Source organism: Zonotrichia albicollis, chromosome 7 (assembly GCF_047830755.1).
Source record: "Zonotrichia albicollis isolate bZonAlb1 chromosome 7, bZonAlb1.hap1, whole genome shotgun sequence".
In the NCBI taxonomy this organism is placed as follows: Eukaryota; Metazoa; Chordata; class Aves; order Passeriformes; family Passerellidae; genus Zonotrichia; species Zonotrichia albicollis.
Genome location: NC_133825.1, coordinates 41,213,712 through 41,233,501, shown reverse-complemented (window position 1 = coordinate 41,233,501; position 19,790 = coordinate 41,213,712). Strand labels below are relative to the sequence as shown.

Genomic DNA, 19,790 nt, shown 5'->3' with positions numbered 1-19,790 from the left:
TCTGCTAGATATTCCAGAAAGATCACACAGGTGAAGTTTGTATTTACTTGAGGACAACAGGAAACACAAAAAATACCAAAGGACAATATAGTAAATGAAAAAACTCTCATTTTTTGCTATGTTGAATAAATTTTTGAGTGTGTTTTCCATTTGCTCCAAGAGGAAGTATGCCTTGCTATTTATGCAGCAAGTTAGCATATTTTTGAAGACATAAATAAAAATATCAAGGTGAAACACCAAGGAGTTTATTAGCTTAGTTATTAAGAGCTCTTTACACTTAACAACCTAAAGCATACACAGAGCAATTTGCAATCAACACTTTTTAAGCTCTGAATAATCCATTCCTTAAGCAAGCTTTCCTGCTTCCTTGAAAACATCTTTCGTGTCTTCAAACTTTCAAAGAGGAAAGCCAAATTCATTAAAGCAACCTCTTAGCTAAGCTTTCCTCTCTCCCTTATTCCATCACATCTCCTGTTCTCAAGTGAGCTAATTACTCTGTAATTGGAGCTGCAGAGCCTCCTGCCAGGGCAGGACTCAGCCCAGAGAGAACATCTCCTGTGGATGGGATCCAGCTGGATACGGGACCAGAAGGATGTGACAACTGGCAGAGCTGTTGGCCTGGGACACTTAATCCCTTTTCCTGGTCACACCTTCTCCTCTAATCAGAGATCCCTCCACATCCCTCCTTCCTCTGCCATCTCCTCTCCCATCCAGACCTCATTATCCCACTGCTCTGTTCCTCCATCACACACAAACTCCCATCTTCTCCCATCTCCTCCAATCCCTGCAGTACCCAAATATGTCCTCTCCCTTCTTTAGTCAGTTTTTCCTTTAATCCTCCTTCTTTTTCACTTTTCCTTATTGGTTTTGTCTCTTTTTGACACAATCTACATTGGAAAAAGTATTTCTGCTGCTAAATAGAATTTGTGAGATGTGCTGCGCTTATTCAAGCCTTGCTCACAACACCCAAGTTATCTTAATATATTCTCTTAATTATCTTGCTGGCTGGATGCAATACATCATCTTAAACCAAGCTAGCAATATGTAGTGCACTTACAGATAGCTCATGGAGTGTAAATGATCCTACAGGTCCTTGCAATGATCATGCAAGTGAGACACCTTCTGGCAAGGGTAACATGAAACAGACACAGATAGTTTGCAAATAAGATCCTTTTTTTTTAAAGTAATCTATGAAAACATACCAAATACCAAGAGATGAGTGGGAATAGAGAAGCAAAATTCATGTTTCAGATACAAATCTTGAAATTCTGGCCTTTTTACAGACTTTCTTAGAGCTGAGAATCACAGCACTTGAGCTTCTTTCCCTGATGGCTTAAATGACATTTCTCTCTTTCTCTGGACTGAAAGCCTTTAGGCATCACCTCATAGCAATTCTTTAAATTTTCCTCAAATTCAAAAGAAGAATATAACTTTCTGCAACACCCACCTGGTAGCTTTCAGGAGAGCTACAGCACCATGTGGCACAACAAGATGCTCTGTGACCTCTCCTACAGGCTTTGAATTCAGTTGCTCTTGGTGCAGTTACCATTAATCTGAAATAAATATTGTTAGGCAGAGAGCATATGGTGAATCTAAGAACCTAATATAGGCAGTCAATTCAATTAGAGCTGATAGGAGAAGAGGTGGCTTTGCAAGAAGACAATAAGAAAAGGAATCAGTAAACAAATGACATAATAACTTTCTTTATCATGGGCCAGGCCAAGGATCCCACTAAAAAAACATTACTAAAACTATAGCAAAGAACACTCTGGACAGCACCTCATTTGTCTTGACATGTCACTGAAAAGTCATGCTGTAATACTCAGCTCTTTTGATTGTTTTTCCAATTTGTATAGTTCTTAGTCTTGTATGAACACATTTTTCTGAGGACAGGGAAAAAAAAGAGACACAGGAGCTTTGTTCTGAAATAATGCAGTATTTCCCAAATTTGCAATGAGTGAAAATGTTTTCATAAACTAACTTAATTAAAATTTGAAGGGAAAATCTTTAAAAAAACCCAATCCAAATATTTTGGTAAGGTGATATTGCAACAGCTGAAGTGAAAATTAATGTAAACTAATCAATGTAAACTAAAGGGAGCACTACAACAGATCCTCATTCTTACATTTCTGTTGCCAACACTGCATTCAAATAGGATCATGCTGGCATCAATATAAAGAAAAATAACTTTTTATTCAGAAATTGATCCTAGGCAGCCAAAATTCAGGCTACATTATTGAAACAGAAGCTGACACATACAGAGCATCATCATTGGGATAATTTTATTTAATGTGACAGCATCTTGAATTATTAGAAAAACTATTTCAGAAGATAGGAAATTCCAAAATACACATCAGCTTCCTGAACCTTCACCACCTGTTTGCAAACTCATGAACATTTTAGACATATACAAGAGTCTATTCCACTGATTGTAAACAGGAAAAGACTCTGACATACAGCTCTGTTTGCCATTTGTGGATGTGATTGAAAACAAGACCTCCCTTGCACTGTATTTGGCTGATTGAGTCGTTCAGTCTTTGTATTATCAGGGGTTTGGAGACCATTGGATCTGAAGCAGGAAATAATTTCCTCCCTGTTCAGTCATTGCAGTTTAGTACCGACAGAGGGAAGGACAAATTTGCATTTTTCTGCAGCACAGTAAAATGTTTTCACAATCACTTTCTATCCCTTTTTTTCCCCCCACTGTTGTTTTAAAGCATTCTTAACCTTGATGACATATTTTCTCCTCGCTGGGGGTGCCTGCTAGTTTAATTAATTTCTAGTTAATAGAAGACATTACACAAAACTATCAGTGAGCAAATTAAAATGATCTAATAGTCCTTTCTGGCTTTATACCTTCTGCAACCATTAGAGAGGCAAGCATACCTGAGCCAGGAAGGGAAAAGATCCTGTAATGTTTAATCTGCTTGTGATTTCTGGGAACCTGTCCAATGATGTATGACTGCCAGGGGAAGACAGAATTGTGTCCCTGGGGACTCCACTGGAGCAGGGCTTCCCGGTACCTCATTAGCCTCCACTGCGAAGTCCTTGTGCCTGAGGTGGCTTCCCTTAAAGGGAGCAGTGAAGGGAGCTGGGTCCAAAGGAAGGTTACCTGAACTTTAAGGCTTCAGAGATTTGACAGTTCAGCCAAAGGGTGTGTTTTGGGCTTTGCTTTAAAGAAAAAAAAAATCTATTTTTCACATTTAAAAAATGAACAGTTTTTTGGGTTTGGTTTGTTGGCTTGGGTCTTTTTTATTTGTGTTTTGGTTTTGGGAGGGGTTTGTTTTGTTTGTTTTGCTTTGGGTTTTGGGGTTTTCTTTTGTTTTTTTTGCTTTTGCCAGAAAAACATTTTTTACAGATGAAACAATAAGTTCTTGCAGCTTGGTTTCTGCAAGAAGCTATAATATTGTCTGAAAAATCAATCAATTAATAATGGTTAGCACATTGGAACAGCTCCAGAGTAAATTCCTCCTCCTGGTGTACGGCTCTTCAGAAGTTGTACAGAACACATCTCCTACTCCGACTAACAAGAGATTATTTCACTCCTGCCATTCTTGCCTTCTAGAAACACCCACGAGCTGAAAACTTCTAAACAGGGACAAATAAACCTTAGACACCCATTTTTTTTACCGTGCTCGGTCTGGCGAAGGAGCAGGCTGCTCTTCGGGCTGCTCTGCAACCCAGCCGGCAACACCAGAGGGCTCTGTGGCTGCGCAAAGCCGGGCCCAGCGCGGACACTCCGCGATGGATTTCCCCTGACCCGCTCCTCCTGAGCGGTCACCGCCGGCTGCTGGCATCCCCTTTCCACGGCTCCAGGCTGGGCAGGGACCCTCCCTGGGCAGGGACCCTCCTTTCTCCCGCCTCCCGGCCCGGCCGGGCCCAGGCTCCTCGCACAGCCCCGGAGCGGAGCCGGCAGCAGGGCCGGGCCAGCCCTGCCCTGGGTGAGGGGCGGTGCGACAGCCCCTGATGGAAATGCTTGTTCCCTCTTCTGAGTCTCGTTCTAGGGAAGGTCAGTCAGGCAAAGCTCTTGGTTTCATTTCAGCCCTTTCTCCTCTGAGATCATTAAAGCTCCTGCTGCAGGCAGAGCTGGCCACGTGGATGGTGCCTGCAGTGCGTGAGCAGAGCTGTTCCCCCTTGGGCCTGATGCCTGTTCCCATCTCATCCATCCTGGGCTTTCTCCCTGGACCTGCAGCCACCACTTCTGCTGCAGGAGCCACAGCCTGAGCTATGAGCTGGTTTTTCATTTTTACCATTTTTGCCACCACAGCTCAGCTAGTTTTTCTCAGGAGAGCTTTCTGGAAAATTTCCCTGCTTGTCTCAAAAATCTGTAGGATTTGGAATAGTGAGAAAAATTTCCCCTTCTCACTGACAAGCTCTGACATTTGCTGAGGGCCCTACTCAGCCCCAGGAACATCAGGTAGCTGCTGGCCCCATCACAGCTTAGATGGGTTCCTCCCTGTCCCTGCAAAAGGGCCACAGGCATCTGGGAATGCCCTCCTCAGAAAATTCCCCTGGACCACAGAGCCATGCTATCTGCCCTTGCTTTTTCCAGCCGTCAGAAGTCATAGATGGCATTTTTTCCAAATTCTCTCTTTTACTCTTTTGAAATTGACACCAAAGAAAATCTCAACCTATTCATGGGAAAAAAATCAATGAAAAACAACAAAAGCCAAATCAGGTAGAAACCAAAAGTCCATGATCTCTTCAAAGGGTGGAGAGTGCTATTACAGTAACTGTCACAGTTTATTAAACATCCCTGGGTTGCCCCATGTCAAGGACAGGGTAACCTGAGCACATAACACCACCTCAGTTTGGAGCATGCTGGTGCATCCATCCATGCAGGCAAGAGCAGCAGGAGCCTGCACTGAGGAGTTTTACAGCATTAAGCAGCATTTGTTTCAAGAATGGACAGGCCATAACTACATCAGTGCAGGGCACTTACCCTTACCTGAGGCTCCTCTGAGTGTGTGGCTGTCAAAACTCCTTCATCTCCATCTGCTCTCACCTGCACAACATGCCCAAAGAAAGACATAAACACTTGTTCTGCAACAGGTTCTCCAAGGACAACAACAAAACGTTTAATTAATGTTACCCTGCTCCCCTGGACAAAGGGCAGTACAGCCCACATGGACATCTCCAGCTGGGTGTCTGTAGCACAGGATGGCAGTGTCAATAGAGGGCAGGGAATCAGAGCTGGACTGAGCCCTGCCTGCCCACCATCCCCTCCCACACATGAACAAGCCTTTTCCTCACCTGCTTCAATGAACACACTTGAATCTCTTCACTGCAGGTTTTACAAAAGGATCCCTCGAGCCTGTGCACTGCTGGGAGCTCTGCATCTTCTTCCCAACCCATAATATCCAGTAAATGTGTCCAGCAGGTCCCAAAGGAGTGGGGAAAGGGGTGTTTGCCCGTGCCAGGAGGGTGACAGCAGAGATGGCACAGCTGGAGGAGCACAGGTCTGCCCTGCCTGCAGACACACATTCCCTGTCAGCCAAGTCTCCAGGTGGCAGATCAGAGGAGCCAGCTGCTCTGATACAAATGAACCGTTTTCTCCCTCTCACACACAAACACAGGCCCACAGATGAAAGAAGTCATGCTGAAAGCTGCTTTATGAGGAGTAGTTTAACACAGATGACAAGAGGAAACTGAGGCTCAGGCTGAGATCCCAGATAAGAGAAGCAAGGAGGAGCAGGTCATTTCTAGACATAGATCTCAATGCACAATGATGAAAAAAATATTGAGGCCAGCTCAGGGCTCTCAGGAGCAGAGGCAGTATGAAGGGTTTACCCTCACAGCTTGAAAGCTGCTGTGGAAACCACAAGAAGAGATGTGGGACTGCAATGGAACACAGGCAGAGACAAGGTGAGAGAGGAGGACTCTGTGGTGAACCTGCCACCAAAAGTCCAATTTTCCTGTGCCTAAGCTTCAGCCTTCCCAAGATCCTCACAAATATTTCTAGACTACAGAAATACAAATAACATCCTTAAACCTGATGGAAAGAGCCTGAGGAGGGGTGAATATTTGTTCAAAGCCAGAGAGGTAAAGTAAAAGGAGGTAAAAAGTGAAAATCTTCATGGAACAAGTCACTGCTCTGCCTGTGAGCTACTCAGTGCCCAGTCCCTGCCATCCCCAGACCAGCAGGGCCCTTTCCAGGAAAAAGCCTGATTGAAGCTACTTTTCCTTGAACATGTTTGGAGAAGTGCAATGAGGTTTCCTTTCCAGAGTGACGGGACAGGGAACATTCCAGCTCAAAGCCCCCAGAACCTGCCCTCCACAATGGCACAACCTCCTCCTCTCCCTCTCCTCTCATTCATGCTGCTGCGTCCGTGACTGAGCTCTGCCTGCAAGAGACAATTCCATTTCAGTGCAACAGATTCAAACTCTAATTGAGTTTTCCCATTTAAATCCAGGCAGGAACAGCTCTGCCAGCCTGCAATCATGAGAGCTATTTTTGAAGAGAATTTCCAAACTAGCCAGGAAGTCAAATATAACATTTTTAAAACATTTTTAAGTGTGTGTGTGTGCACACGTGAGTGCATTTCCTTCTGCAAGAAAAGGAAAAATTGCTCCCTGTGCATGAGAGAAGCCAGGTTGCTTTAATTGTGTGGCTGCTGATATGACTTCTCTGTGCCAGTTGAAAACAAAAAAAATCTTCAGTTTATGTGTGTATTCCTGCTTTTAGTGACTGACTGTAATGGAAAAAACATAATGCTGCTTCTCTTCTTTTAGCCCTGTCTCATCCCAGACACCATCTACCTTCATGCCACCCTACGGCTGCTTGCACAGTGGTGTCCCCTCCCTTATGCTGCTTAATTCAAGTGCACAGTCAAGGGATTATTTGGAATATTTTATCCCCATCTCTGTACAGCACAAGGAAGGACTTTTTTATGATGAAGATATCAGATTAGGACTCACACCCAGATTTTGCATTCAATACTGATTCAAACTTCTCGTGGAACTCAGTTTTTCATCTTCTACTTTGCAAAAGTGCAAAAAAATTTTGTCTTTCATGCTATTCTCTTTCAAATCAAAGTCTAAGCCACTTTCCCTTTGGCAAGATTTAGCACACTGAACACCTATTAAGCTTCCATCACTAATTGTAGACCTGTATTTTCTATCACTTTCCTTGTATTATCTTCTAAATACTGTATGTTTTTATTTAAAGAGCTAAGTGAACTCTTTGATAGATGCTTTGATCTCTAGTTTAATAGGCCTTTACAGTTTAAATCAGTGCTAGGAATAAAAGTCAATACTTGCATACTGAGATAGTTTCAATTTCATTGATCCTTTAGTAAGGACAAGAGTGCTTTGCAGGGTTTACCATCTTACAGCTAAATTGACTGGAATGTTTTGAAGGTTCAAATACTTCAACAAAAATATTCTTCCTAGGATAAAAATGTTTGTACAAAAGCATACAATTTGCTGTAGAATAATTAACAATTAAATGATGATGAGCCCATCATCATTTTGTGCTATAAACAGAAACTCTCAGCTACAGTAAAGCCTTGCTCTGAATTTCTCTCTAAGCAGAGCCCGTTTCACCCCATGTCATTTCCATTTATCATTTCCCTACTTCATCAGATTGTATCTGAGGACCTAATGAAAAACAGTGTTGAAAGTCACTCCCTAAAATTAAGATAACCAACATCCACTTCTCTCCTCTCATCCACTAAGCCAGCCACCTCACCTATCATCTTCCCGCTGTGCAGTGAGGAAGAAAGTCTGAAAGCCAAGATCATGGCATGGACAGGCCAGTTTTATTTTTCCACTGCTTCCAATTGTTTATTCCCAGAATGAGTCAATTCTGTCATGAAAAAGGTAGATGTGATTTCTTCATTTCTGTTTTACATTAGTAGATCTTGTTTAACCTCGATCTTAGATATTTAAATGCATTGCAATATTCTGGGCTTAAAATTGTGCTGTGACCTTTAGAAAAGGATCCTGAGGCTAAAATATCAGTTGTGCCATTCCAAGGACAGCTCATTTCCCCATACAGAGCTTTTTGTGTTGCTAACAAGGAGCCTGGTTTTTCTGTTGTTCTTCACGAAAACAGAAGCTCAGCCTTGGCATCATCTCTCCTTGAAGTAACTAAGAAGTGAAATTGGCCCATGTTTTATGACAAATGTGGTTGAAAGCTTAGTTGAAAATTGGATTTTCTTTAGAATAGAAAGCAAGGAGGACAAACGTCAATGGAAATACTCTTTTTGGCATCCCTGTGCCTTGGAGCAGCTCTCTGAAGATGGATTTTCTGGGGGAGAGAAACTGTGATGAACTAGGCCCTGAAATTACTTTCATGGTCTAACATCTAAAATATCGTAAAATATTAAAGAGGAAGACTCTCCCTGCACCATTAGTCCTTCAAAGCCAGTTCTCTGCAGAGATGTGAAGGAGCAGACAACAGATATTACCAACACAGACTTATTTGGAGATCAGGAAATAAAAGAGGTGAATATATCAGGAAATAACATAGGTGTCTGGATGTGGCCAGCACTGCTCGAGCTCAGACATACCTGGTGTGTCACTTGAGCTGCAGTAGCAGCCCCCAGTCCCCACCTGTGTGTGCACACACAAGGAGCACCACGTTTTCTGACGTCCTGGGGAGGGCCCAGCTGGAGGATGTCAGGCTGGGGCTGAGCACAGGCTGTGTGACAATAGGAGGAAAGCACAGGGGATGCTCAGCCTGGCAGGGAGAAGCTTCAGGAGGAACTTGTTGCTGTCTTCTACTACCTGAAAGGATTTTATAAAAAACGAGCTAGGCTCCTCTTGAAGAATAACAAGGACAGAATGAGGGAGAAAGAGTACAAGGACATAAAGAAATAAATCTTCTCTGCAAGTGGCAATAACCACTGAAACACAGGGCCAGTGAGTTTGTGGACTCTCCATGCTCAGCTCAAAGCCCTGAGCAACCAACCTCCCTTTGGAGTTGTCCTTGTTTTGGGATGGAGATTTGGCTGGACAACCTCCAGAGGTCTGTTCCAGCCCAAACCACTCCTTGAGCCAGTGAGTAGCAGGGAATTTAATATAACTTAATTATCTCAGCTTAAAACAGGGTATCCAAACTCTTACTGAGATTTAGAGATGCACAAGAACAGTGGGAGTCCTGTCTGCATCAGAAAAGATACTGAAAACGTTGGTTAAACATTTTTTCAGCAGGCAGTGATGCTTCAGTAAGTCCAGGGCTGTTACTAATATACCTAAATATTGTGATTATATAAACATTTCAAATAAACAGAAAATTTCAAATTATATGTCAACTCTTCACTTAGTTTCTCTGATAGCAGAGCTGTTCTTCCTCAATATGCAGGAATTTCTTCACTGAAGCATAGTCTAGATACACTGGTATATTTTTCTCTTGGGAGACACTTGTTTCAAATATTCATTATGGACATAATATGATAGAAAAAGCTTATTTTTTGTCAGCAGTCTATGGTATCACATGAAACATAAAATGCTAGGAAAGCATTCTGATAATTGAACATGAAAATTATATATATATATATATATATATATATATATATATATGTGCGTATGTATGTGTGTATATATGGGATATTTCAAAGATATCTGATTTTAAAGTCTGCGTTGGATACAGACCACTCTTCCTTTGCACCTGCTGCTGCTTTCTCAATAATTTATCTGTAATTAATTATTGAGATACCATTTTTTTTAAATATAAGTGAAATCTTCACAGCACAAAACACAGAATCATGAATTCAGCATTGAACTGCTCAAGCAGAGACAGAGTAGAAAGGCAGAAGAATTGTTATTAGCATACAAATAGATGAGATAATGGAAAAGGGGATATACTGCTCAGGAAGCAGCTTTACAAATGTTATTTTTCAAGTGTTCTACAGGATGGAAGTCCCCATTTAATAACAGCATTTTAAAATTGTCATTAAAGCCTTAATCCCTTAATGTGCCACATGTGGGTGGCTGCTGTTCAGATGCCAAGTGAGGCTGGGGAGGATGTGAGCTTCATGAGAAGGGGGAGTTCTTCAGATACAGATCACATTGTCCTGCAGGTTTACAGATCCTCCCTGTACCATCCCCCAGAGACCTCTGAGAAGATTTTCTGCAAAATGCAACAAGAGAAATGAAAAAATGAATGGAAAAAAAAGCATACAAAGTGCATTTCTTTCAGCAACAAACTCAGATTTCTAAGGTTTCTCTATCCCTCATTAGCAAAGGTACAGTCACAGGTCCCCAAGAAATCAACAATGATTTTTAATATTAATGTACATTGCTGCTAATACATATTTAAAGAATTTACCTACCTTTAGCTGAACCACAAAAACTGAAAGCTACTGGGCTTCCAGCAACCTGCAATGCAATATAAAATGGATTATCTTAAGCAATCTTTTCTGGAAATGGTTGGCACAAAGGTATCAGAAAATTGCATCCTCTCACCTGAGAGATGATGATTTCATTGCTTGCAACTATCTGACCATAATTTTAAGGAATTCTTTGTGGACCTCAAAAGGAGCCTTGCATTGCCCTTTTATGCCAAGGCAGTGGATACAATCCGAACAAGGAAAATCCTCATTGAAACACTATTTAAAAAATAGCTGCATATTTCACCTAACATCCTGGCCCAGTCTAATCAGCGGGGCCAGTATCTGAGTCTCAGGAAACTGTTCAGATATCTGTGGGTGAATGTCACATTGGCAGGCACATAGAAGAGCTAATCACTTTGCAGGATATTAGGCTATTTTTGTCTCCACATACAAGCCACTGAAGCCATTGTGATAGTTCAGCAAGAAGTGTTTCAGGCACAGAATGGTTAAATTATAGCTACTGCTCTCAACATTACATAAAAAAGTATAAAAGGATACCTCAAGGACCTAAGCTCTTTATAACCTTTGAAGCAGCAAATCTCTGACAACACTTCATAGAGTAAGTACTGAAAGATAAACAGCTGCACCAGTACATATTATTATGAGTTAAATTATCAGATTCCAGCTGGCACAAAAGTCAAGTCAAGCAAATAATTAAAACTTCCAAGAGGAGCTATGTGCCTATGGGGTTCATCCTGAAAGTCACTGGAGTGATTCACTCACAGAAGTCCTGATGCCTGAATATCTAAAAGAAGATATTTGTAACTAGGGTATTCATTGCTCAGATATTGGTCAGAAGATTAAAAGAAAATTGGGACTAACAGAAAGCTCAGCAAAATAAATATCACATGTCACTGACCTGAATATTTGCAGCTGCTCTAAATCTTTGATTCAGTGGGTGAAACACAAAATGTCTCAGGACTCCTTGATCCTACCTCTAATGTTGATATTAATATCTTTGTTACAATTACCCAGGCACTGTAACCTAGACCTGTGCGTACCAACAGTTAAAATAACTGCTGCTGTTTTATATGCTAAAGCTGCTTTCCAGTTGTTGTCAATGTAAGAAATTAAACTTAGAGTAAATAGACCAAACTGCCTGCAAAGTTACAGACAAGGCAGCTGGGAAGCTGCTGAGAACCTGAGAGAGCAGAAGTTTTTCTTTGTTGCTGGATGATATGGCAGCATTCAAAGGAATCTCCCTTTGAGATAGATCATTGTCAATCCTGTTCCAATTCTCACCTTTTTGTTGAAATATTTCTTGAGCTTGAAACCCCTCCTAAATATAGGAGGGGGGAATGAGAAGAATCTGAAAATTGGGGGTTTTAATCTTCTGTGCTCTCTCTGTTGTCACTGGAGAGACATCCTTAGTACTTCTCCCCATGGCAACCTGGAGGTAAACTAGAAACACAATACTGAAATAATCCCTTTTCCACAAATTTTCACCTTCATCCAAGATGACAGGAACTGGCTAGTGGACAGATTTGGAGGCTGTAATAAATGAGGTCCCCAGGTGCAGAGCCCTGATGCCCCACAAAACAAAACTTCAGAAAGATGTCCACCAAAACTGTCTGAAACTTGTGCTGAAAAGAATTGGATGGGAGAAAGAGACAGGAAGCAGAAGAAAAACGAAAGGGGAGAAAAAGCCAAAACAAAAGGAATAGTGAAAGAGAAGAGGAGCTCAACAGAACATCTGAGTCACTCTTTTATTAAAACTTTCTGTAAGGTTCAAAAACCCTACTGCATTTTATCTGTGAGCCTGAAAAGATGAAAGGAGCAAGGAGCAGAAGGCTCTAACTTTCATGTTTACACACAAATGCTTAGAAGGAACCTACCTTTGCCTTACAACCTCATTCAGTACTTGGAAGTGCAAACACAAATTAAGCAAAGGCTTTGAAGTCTTCAGCTATGCAGAAGTCCCAGCAGAACAAGGAGTTCTGAGCTGAGGCAGAAAGGTGCCTGCAGTGTTGGAGGAACATGAGTGCAAGGAGGCAGAGATAGAAGATATGTCTTTTAATCCTCTGAGTTTTGCTTGTGCCAGGAGTCTCATTGAATCCATAGGGGGACTTTGTCTTGGAATGCCAGGAAAGTTGCTGCTCTGGCCTGTCAGCATTGTCCAAAGCCTCTCTGTCAGCCAGCTCTGTTGGTGAGACTCACTTGGTGAGCACTCCCTTGCCAGGGCTGGAAGGCTGGGAGTGAATGCAGCAGGAAGGGTGAATCAAGGAGAAGAGGTTCTGCTCACATCCCAGTGCTGCTGTGTGCAGGAGGAAATGCTGCTGCAGCCAAAACATCTGAACTGGCAGTGAAGGTACCAGATTTGTCCACATCAGCTCTTTCTAGGCAACATATCTTCGGCTGAGAAATCCTCCACAGCCACAGGGCACCAAAAATACCCCAAGAGAGTCCTCCAAGCAGAAAAGCTCAAAATACATGGTGTTCAGTGCGCTCTCTCCAGGCTAGACTGTCTCTCCATGGGCCATCTCTACCCCTTCCCTCTGACTGTATTGTTCTGTCTTTGACTGGATGGCTCTACTCAGCTGATACACTCCAGCACTGCTCTGGGCTTGCCCCATCCAGACTTTGCCCAGAAAGGTTTACTGGGCTTTCAATGACTGTTAGCATAACTAGGGAATTAGAGAGAGGAGAAATAACCAACATCAGCAGGGGTGTGCCAGAAGTATCCAAGCTGGTAAAGAACACTGAAGAGAAAGTCAAATTACTTGAATGTTGCTGTGCACACAAGAACCAAAATTCTACATCCCATATGAGAAGCTAAAGCAAAAACCTGCATAAAGTTCTTCTACTTGTTCTTGGAGCCTGAGGACTCATTGTTTTGTGTATAAAAGGAATATTGACTTTGGCAGCACAGGGTACCTCCTACAGGCCTCCAAGTCTCTTAAGCCTACTGCCTCTACTTCTTTACTCCCATAAATTCCTCCTAAGAATGAATGAACATTATTATTTAAAAATAAATATATATATATATATATATATATATATATCAATATATGTATGCTTAGTGAGTCTTCTCATGTATGGCCAAAATGAAAATGCAAACGTTTAGCATCTGAACTCAGGGCTAAAAGACAGCATGGCAAGCAATGAGGACCTGTTGCTCACTATTTATTTGCATTAGAACAGTAACAATGTCACCATATCCAGCCAGCAGTTAACACTGCTGGGTTAGTACTGAAGGTTTTCTTTTTTCTCAGTGGAGTCAAACAGTTCAGGGCTTTTCCCTCAAGTTTACAGAATATCTCTGAAAATGCAAATCATCAAATTCCTGCTGATCACCCAAATGTTGCTGTTAAAATACATGGTCATATATACACATATGAGGGTTTATCTATACATAAATATATAAATGTGCATATATAAGTTCTATTCATATAAGTTTTAAAAATATATAAATATGCCTATGTGTTCTTGAATATACATGTAATGGGAGAAAACAGATCCTGCTGAAAAGTCACCTGGACATCGTCCTGTGCAACTGGTTCTAAGTAGACCTGCTTGAGTAGGGTTGTGGATAAGAAGATCTCAGGAGGTCTCTTCCCATTCCAGACATTCTATTCTAGAAAAATTCTATTTTTCTACTCAAAAGCAATTATTCAAGATGGTTGTCTCCTAATGGCATCCATCTCTGGAGCATAGGAACAATTTACCAGCATGTTTATCCAGTTCCTAAGATCCCAGAAGTTTTTCTCTGCATTTTTTTTGCTTTTCCTTATGGGACCTGCTGTGAAAAGTTCATTGTTTTCTTGTTAGCAGTTCAATATGCTCCAGGCTGGAACACTGAGCCCAATGACAAAAGTTAAATATCCCTACATTCAACAACTTCATGAAAGATTTTAATCTCTAAAGTAAAATGCTCCTAACTGCTTTGCCCAGAAGGACAGATTCTGCAAACATAAATTTTATAAATAAGTTTTTCTTCTACTCAGTGGTGAGCTTTTCTTCCTTACAGCTGTCTCTAGGTTAAAATTAGATGGAAGAGAAAACTTTTCCAAGCTTATCATGAGAAATGTTGTATCCCAAGTTACTGAGAAATATTAATGAGTGTACTAATGGATAGAATTAGGAGCTTTAATGACTTACATTCAGCTGCCCGGAGCCTTACAATCTACGAAGGACTGAAGGAAGGCTCCCAGAGGGTCTCATGATGTGCTGATTCTCAAATCAATCCTTGGATCGCTTTCCTGGGAGTGCTCACAGACTTAGTAGTTTCAGGCATCAATTCAAGAAAATTGTTTTATTCACTATCTGCCATTGCAGATACTCCAGAGTTTTCAGCACCCAGCAACTAAAACAGGGAAAGCTCCTGATTTCTGACAATTTTGCAATGTGGTTAAACACATGCATAGGTTTTAAATCCTTGTATTAAGTCATGTTCCTAACAGCTTTCCATAGTTTGACCCATTTTTGGGACGGAGTTATGCAGTTCTAAATCTGGTATATTTTGCCTCATAACCAAGTGAATTCCAGATTCTTGCTGTTCCAGCTAGGAAGAGATTTTAGGTTGATTTGGGAGCTTTATTGCACAAATTCTATTTTGTGTCTATTTGAAGACAATCTCAGTTTTAGTTGCTTTGTAGGCCTCAAATAAGATAAATAGTTGTCATTATTTACCATTGACTTTTTTTCTTAATTCTATTGCCCTCTGGCAGTAAATGCATTTTGCTTTACCACAACAAAACCCCAGGGACTCTGCTGCAAGATCCCTGAAACCTCCAGCAAAGAGGAATGGCCTATTTTCTTTACATCAAGAGCAGGGTCCAGCATTAAAGTGGAGAAGAAAAAGTGACACTTTGAATTTTTAGAAGATTTTCATGTTTCATCTTAGCCATTTGAAACTCTGTTGTTCTCTGCCACAACAAAAAAAGGTCTTGAGTTCCTACAAAAGCAGAAGCCTGATGGGATACTTGAAGGGAGAAAGAAAACCAGGTGGTCCAAATTGTGGTCTAGCAGTGAGTGTCAAGAAAGAAATCACAGAGCTGAGAGGAAAGGGAGGTAATCTTGATGTGGTTGAAAGGATAAGTCTGGCGCCGACTGCCAGAGAATAGCACAATCAATGGCACCACCAGCCTATGGAAATGGAGAAATTATTTTCATAATGCTGCATAATGATAAAAGACTGGCTGGATTTGCTGCTTGTGGTTTCTTATACTGAGAAACATAAGAAATGCCTCCACATTTTGAGCACTTCAGAGAGAAGTCCAGGTTGTGGCAGACAACAACTGAGCTAATTATGAGGAAGGTGTAGGGGAAAACAAAAAAGAAAGGCTCCTCCCAGCATGTCACAGCTTTTCTCACTCAAGAGTTCTTGTGAAATGAAGAAGGTGGAAGTAGCAAATTTTTCTCCCTCAAGCCTGGTCTCTTTGTGTCCCTTAGACAGCCTGAGTTGGCAGTCCTGTTACAGGGCTGTGGTACCCCTCAGTCACACCCCACAGCTTTGCTAAAGCACTTTCTGCAGCAAAACAAAGACATAATTCACTATGGGAAGCTGTCAGCATGCAGCCATTACTGCAGGTTTGGTTTCTGATTCCTAAAGATCAGAGTTTCACAGCCTCTAGGAGGGTCAGCAGAAAGCTCAGCCCCAACATTTCCTCTACTCCTGCTCCATATCTATAGAGATACCAGATCAATTCTCTGCACTTCACTCCATGGCTCCTCTGAAATCCACCCATGCTGGAGAAGGTGGTCTCAGTTAAATTTTCAATCAGCAGTTCAAATCCCTGTACCTTTCTCCAGGCCTTGAGGTATCTGCTGCTGTATACCAGCAATAATCAAAGAAGCAGCTCTGAAGGTTTGTAGTGAGGTGAAGATCTCTCTGAATTATTCTCTCTTGCCCAAGATGAAGGATTTAATATTTTCACCCCAGAGGCAGTAAAGATGAGGGAACAGTGACATGAAAAATGAAAACAAAAACACAGGAGGGTGTATTACCTTCATGAGGTGGAATCTGCTTGGGTTTTTTCAGATATTCACATTGCAGACTGGTGGGATCATCAACAACCACTGAGCCCCTTCATGCACAGTCTATACAAATAATGGTGACTGCACAAAGGCTGGAGGTGCTCACTGACCAACACATCTTCTGACTGCTATTTAGGAACTGAAGGCAGGCAAGGTAGAAAAGCTGTGATTCAAATAATCTCCCAAGTAACATTGCTCTGCCACTGAGGTGACTTTGACCCGTACCAGAGAGCTAATACAGCTCTCCACCTCCAGTATATCAGCTGTAAAGCGAGTCCTTGGGCTCCTCATTACTTTTAAGACTATCCTGCTAGAGATGTACAACAAAGGAATAAGTACCATTTCTCAGAGTGCTTTGTTTTCACTTTAGCACAATCTGTAGATGCTGTGTTCCAAAAAAATCATAGGAATTGAATTATCCCAAGTCCTACTGTGCTGTGCCCCTTCATCTAAATTAGCTGAAATTGGCTAATATACTCAGAAGTATAAGACATAAATACAAACACACAGAGAAACTGTACAAACTACACTGAACCTAGCAGCTGTTGTCCTTCTGGGATTCCCTTTAGTGACTAAATTGTCATCTCCAAGAGTCAATTATAAATGCCAGGGAAGTCTCTTCTAGAGAGTCAGCATCTCCCTCTGTGCTCCCTGAGTGGTGCTCAGTGCTTGCCACAGCCCCCCCATCTGTGAAACATCCTGACATTTATGTGAGAAATGGGTAAGAAATGGATCAAGACACAATACAGGATGAATGTGTTTAATCCAGCTCTTAATGCTGTCATTATTAGAGTCTCTTTGCACAAATCAACTTCATCTCTCTCAATCCTTGCCAAAGTGTCACCCTCCACTGGAAGGCCCCTGTATTATCCCTGTAGAAGCCACCAGGATACATAAAGTGTGATATCAAGAGGATAAAAAGAACCCTCAAAAAAAAAAAAAAAAGAAATAACCTTCTGAAAACTTCTGGTAAGCCTAGAAACTGTTTGGGGGCTGTGGATCCACACTGAAAAAAACCTCTGCCAATAACTCTCAGTTCCATCTATCCCAAGCAGACAGTCTTTTCCCATGGATTTTCCCACTTCTGGTAATCATCTGGATACTATAAAATATAATTACCAGCATTATAAATATCAGCATTAGTTCAGATGACACCTTAGTCTTTTAGTTCTTTTAAAAATTGGGCAATCTAAACTTGTTTCATACTTATTCAATTACTTGAATTTCACCATGGAACTAGAAAACAAATTGAGTTTATTGTTTAACATCTCTGCAGTTGCCAAAAAGAGGGTAAGACAAAGAAAACCTAATTTTATAAAGCAAAATTTCCCAGCTTCCATGTCCAATAAGCAATTTTTCACAGGAGCTAATGGAAAAAACTTTTTTTTTCTCTTCCATAACTGCATAGAATAGACCTAGATTACCCTAAAGCCTGAACTCTAGAGGAAGCTGAACTTCTGACAAGGCAATCCAGATTTTAGTCCAAATAACACATACCTGGAGGTACCTTTGGACACCACTTTAATACTGTTGTCAGTCTTCATGAAGTGAAGGATAAAAGGTGCTAAGTTGACAGTTCTGAAATCTGGGGGAAATGTGGGAGTTTAAATGACAGATGTTTTTGGTTAGAAATACATCATCATCATTCATTTCATCAGCTGCAGGAAAAATGAAAATTTCCGTAGAAACCCAACAGAGATGATAGTTTGATGATCTAGTAGGATGTGTATTACAAGACACTGAAAACACAAGGATTGTTTAAACATGGAATGATGAATATGACCTTATCTTACTCACGAAGAGTCAGAACAGCTGCATCCTGATGCCAAGTGTAAACAAAGGCAAGGCAAGATGTGCTGTGAATAATCTGGATTTGCTTCTTTATTCATCAGTGGAAAGTAAAGCACAGCAGAGACATCTCCGTTTCTCACCTCTCCTGTATCAATACATAAATACAAAAGAGCACAACCCGCATGTGTTCAAACAGAGACTCAAAAATGTTTGAACATCAGGGAAGCTTAAGAGACTTCCTAGAGATTCTCTCAGGGAAATAAAATTTCAGAGCACATTTATGCTAAATTGCACAAAATGCCCAGCTTTGTAGCTTCATTCAAAGCTTTTTCATCCACAGGTGAGTATAATTTGTGAGGGAGACCCACAAATTTCAACACTATGATTTCCAAGTGATCTCTTAATGCCCATTCTTCAGCATATCCAATACTCTGACTGAGAAACACTTTTTTTTTTTTTTTTTTTTTTTTGAGGAAGGACTCTAATTTTGGAAGTAGAAGAGTGACAATAGGATCTCTAGTGACTGAACAGCTCTTCTACATGAAGAAATATATGTTAACTCTAGAGAGTTCTTTATGAAAGAATGAGCTGAAATGCAAGAAGGTCAGTGAGCGAAAAATAAACTTCGTAGCATTTTAAATATCATAAATGCAACAAGAATATGAGTCTTTTTAGTAAGGAAGAAAGCAGGAAGTAACTTAGATGAATCTGAACATTCTAAGAAATCCTAAGGTGAGAAGAAGAAAAAAAAATCAGAGATTTCAAGGAGTATGCATCATGGATTATGCATGCATGTATACATCAAGGAATATGCTCAGGTATCAAGGAACAAATAATTTTGAAAGGGGGGGTAGGTGGTCTAATGTCCAGATACCAACTCAATAGAGCTTTGAGAGAGCTCTGACTAAGACAAGACACATAATCATCATCAATTGACAGACAGTTCTCTGAAAAACCTTGAAGAGAAGAGATATTGACAGGAGATACAGACAGAAATTCTGCCACCAGCAGTCACTCCAAGGCAGAGATATTTCCTCATCACAATATTCAGAATAGTGCCATAAGCTATGTAAGGGAACAGATTGACAGGCAGCACAGAGTCAAGATTAATGATGAGTCTCTAACCATCTAATTGCAGCTGAATATCTGAGTGCAGCAAATCACACCAAATATAGTGAATATAATCAAATGCACTTCCCGTGCAGGGAAAATATCTCTCTGGTGCTCCTGTACATGCCTGGTTCCCAAATGAATCAGTCAAATTGCTGTTTCAAACTTTCAAGACTCAGTCAGAGATGCTGTCTGTGTGAGGGTAGTTATTCAGAGGATAGCAAAGCCCATTTTCCTGGGGTTGGTAGGCTGCCCTGGCTGACCCATGGCTGCAGTGTTATGCAGGATCAGAAGCCCCAGTAGGGCCTTTTTCAGAGTGTTTTTCCTGCCCTGTTTTCTCCAGCAATCTGCTCACCACCATGAATCGCTCTCTCCCTCTGTGCCACCAAAACACAAGATATGGTCCTGGAAATGAGCCACAAATAACCTGGAAATAACTTAATAAATACTGCCCTCCATTTGGGAGGAGTGGGTGGCAGCACTGATATCACTCTGGGGAGAGACAAAGCTCACACATTCTGACTGCTGATCCATACACACTGCAGCAAATTAAACTTGACATGCCCTCCTATAAAT

General features: G+C 41.2%; 1 long non-coding RNA gene across 4 annotated transcripts in view; it reads right to left on the bottom strand.

Moving 5' to 3' along the window:
* Positions 1 to 19,790, bottom strand: part of LOC106630686 (uncharacterized) — a 95,021-nt gene that overhangs the window by 71,551 nt on the left and 3,680 nt on the right. The window contains exons 4-8 of one of the 4 annotated variants that reach the window (XR_012581138.1): positions 12,173 to 18,249; positions 10,278 to 11,738; positions 8,514 to 8,730; positions 4,949 to 5,005; positions 1,448 to 1,553 (exon numbers count right to left, since the gene is read on the bottom strand). This is a non-coding gene — a long non-coding RNA (uncharacterized LOC106630686). The other 3 variants (XR_012581141.1, XR_012581140.1, XR_012581139.1) reach the window with 3 other exon arrangements.